This window comes from Arachis ipaensis, chromosome B10 (assembly GCF_000816755.2).
Source record: "Arachis ipaensis cultivar K30076 chromosome B10, Araip1.1, whole genome shotgun sequence".
In the NCBI taxonomy this organism is placed as follows: Eukaryota; Viridiplantae; Streptophyta; class Magnoliopsida; order Fabales; family Fabaceae; genus Arachis; species Arachis ipaensis.
In genome coordinates, this window is record NC_029794.2 from 1467687 (window position 1) to 1471256 (window position 3570).

The following is a 3570-nucleotide window of genomic DNA, read 5'->3' on the forward strand; positions in this document are numbered from 1 at the left end:
AGTGGCTAATGCCATGGCTTTGTACTCTGTCTCAAATGAAGAACGTGCAATAGTTAGCTATTTTTTGCTCTTCCATGGTACCAATGACGTCCCAAGGAAGAAGCAATATCCAGAAACTGAGCGACCTGTATCTGTGCAAGTGCTCCAATCTGAGTCTGAAAATCCTCTGATATTAAAGTCACTGTGAGTGCTGAATGGCAATCCCTTCGAAGGTGCATGCTTTAGATATCTCAAAATGTGTAGTGCAACCTTGAAGTGTTGGTTGTAGAATCAAAGAATTGATTAAGTGTACTAACAGTAAAGCTTATGTCAGGTCTTGTATTTGTGAGATAAATTAATCTCCCAATTAGTCTTTTACTAAAAGGTTTGGCGTCCTCCAAAACTGTTTTAAAATTTTTTGATAATTGAATGAAGTAATTCATTGGTGTGCTTGTTGGCTTAGCATATGTAACTCCATACTTTTTTAAGAGATCAAGAGTATATTTTTGTTGATAGAGAGCAATACTTTTCTACTTCTTGCCACTTTCATTCTTAAAAAAAAATATTGAGTTCTTCCAAATCTTTAATTTTAAACAAATAGTCCAATTTCCTTTTGACATTCTGAATCTCACCAAAATCATTCCCTACGAAGACCTGATCATCAACATAGATTAATATTGATGTAAATCCAATTTTGGTTGCCTTTGTGAATAATGAATGGTCTGCCTTGGATTGAACATAACTGGAGCCAATAAGAACTGCACAAAGTTTTAAATTCGTTGATGCGCTTGCTTGAGATCATATAGAGAGTTTGAGCTTGCAAACTGACCCTGGTGGTGCACTAAGGCCTGATGGAAGCTTCATGTAGACTTCTTCAAGTAGATCCCATGCAGAAAAGCTATGTTGATGCCTAATTAATGTAAGAATTGATTTTTGCTCGTTGTAATAGCTAACGAAACACGTAGGGTTTTCATTTTAATCACAGGTCTAAATGTGTCAAAATAATCATACTCTTGTGTTTAAGCAAATTTCTTTGCAACAAACACATAAAGTTTATTTTTCTTGAGGTGTCTTAACATATAAAGTTTGGTGGAGGATAATATGTGATTCATAAAATGTAAGCATTCTAAATTCAACTCCATTATAGTCCTAATGCATTTAATAGTGGTATGAAACTTTACTTTAATCAATTGGACAAGATTTTGAATGATCAAGGAAGTCTCATTTTTATTTTTCATGAAGAACACCCAAGTAAACCTACTCATGTCTTTAACAATAGTAAAAAAAATATCTATGACCATCAAAAGCCTTTGTTGATTGAATTTTGCTTAAAGAGAAGGAGAAATATTTTTGTTTGTCATAATGACATGGTTCACACGGAGTATTATTTATAGGATAGATAAGAAAATGATAGAGTTTCTTCATTACTTGCAATCTATCATTAGAAATGTGGCCTAGCCTACAATGCCAAATTCAATTATTTGTAGAGTTAGTGGTGATACACTACAAGAAAAACGCTAAAAACTGTCGGATTCAGCGGTGACGACTAGCGTCAGATTTAGCGATGTGGTTGATGAGAAATTCTTCATGTCAAATAATTACCGGTGGATAGTGGCTTTTGACAGTACAACTGCCGGTAACTTTTGGTAGGAAACCACGACAAATGGGTTCCAAATATAGCGTCGGATTTATCGTCGAAAGAATTCGATGATAGACACGTTTAATGGAAATGCTGCGTTTTAGTGATCCAAACCTTGTTACTGTTGAAAATATCTGCCGATGAATCTGACGGTAATTGTGCCCTAAATTGGAACTGTGAACCCCTCCCCCTTCATTTCGAATTCCTTTTCTCTCTCTCACCTTCCCCTCTCTCTCTCTCTCTCTCTCTCTACCCTCTCACTTCTCAATCTCTCTCTAGCCGTTGCCGTCGCTGCGAAGGTTGTTGCCACCGACGTTACTCCAACTGCCTTCACTGCCTTTACCGCCGTTGCTTCTTCGTCATCTCCTTCCTCTAATTCCATCCATTCTCTCTCCATTTCCTCCACAGCTGAACCAAAATAGGGCACCCCTGTTTGAGCAGCCCATGTTTCTCCATCATTTCCGTGAGTCACTGCCGTCGGCACCACCTGCTTCAGTGGTTGGCCTCCACTGCTGGTCCAACCCATCCCTCCTTCCCTTCTGCCTTGGTGTAGTTCTTTGATTACATGTTTTTGCCCTTTTTTCTTTTAATTTTTGTTAAGTTAGATTAGTTTTATTTATTTAGTTTGATTTTATTAATTAGCTTAATTAGATTAGTTGTTGTTAGTTGATTGTAGGTGGTTAGGTTAGGATCATTTGCTTTAGATTATTACGTTTTGATTGTTGCTGTTAAAAGTATTTGGATTCACTTGATGTATGATGGATTCATTGCTGCTTATTTGATGTGGTATAATGGATTAATTGCTGCTAATTTGATGTGAATTGTTGCTGTTGTTCATGTTGTTAATTGTTTGATTATGTGGCGATTTACTGTATTACTGCTATTTGATGAATTTGTTTAACTGAGAATTGCAATTTGTTACCTTGCTCATGCTCAATTTCTAAGAAATGCTATTAGTTTTGTACGGTTAATGCCAAATTTTATAAAATTGACTTTTGTGCATCTTGGCATTTGACATTTGATGCTGTTGTGCACGCTACTCTTGCTGGTTTTAAGTGAATGCTATATTTGTCGGCTTTTGATGTGCTAATTATTTCTGTTTTTACTGGTAATGCCATGCTAAATTTATGTAAACTTTGAGCATAGATACATGCACACTTGTTATAAAAGTGAATCTAAGAGTTTTAATTTAGCTTTTGGTTAAATCTCACAAATTAATGCTTTTTTTTGTTTCTTATTATTCTTATGCATTGATACAGTTTGCTTTTTGTTTTGGCCCATACATATAGTGATCTCATGCATGCTTGTTATATGGTGTTGTACTTGCATAAATGTCTTCATCATAACAAGTATTTAAGCACACTTAACATAAAAATTTATGATTCAGTTTGAAAAATTAGAATGCTATGAAGTTAGAATGTTTTGATGGTCTCTATGCTGTGACTCATGCTTTATTAATATAATTACTGTGTTAAGTGTATTAGAATGCTTTCAGAGTTGATAAATTTAAAATTATATTTTTGAAATTGTTATGATTAATTGTTTTCGAAATTATATGTATAAATTCATTTTGGTTCTTATGAAAGAAAATATGCTCTTTTACAATTAGTGTTTGGTATGTAACTTTCCTTTTTTTTAAAAAAAAAATTACTAAACTAAAATACTTTTAGAATTATTTGTTATTTCTTGAGTTTCTTCTTGTGTTATTAATATGTTACTAATATGTTTGCTGTACAGACATGACGACAGGTAGTAGAGGTAGGTTGAGTGGGTCATCACGTGGTCGTAGTAGAGGGCGGGCTTCTGCCGAATCTCCCAGGGTTGCCCAATCATCGCCCTCTACTCCCACTGCCCCGTCGACCCTGTGACGTCACAGACAAGTCAATCGGACCAGTAATTTATCATGGTCCCAAACCCGAACTGGGTGCCTCCTACTGCTACGCCCCCTACAG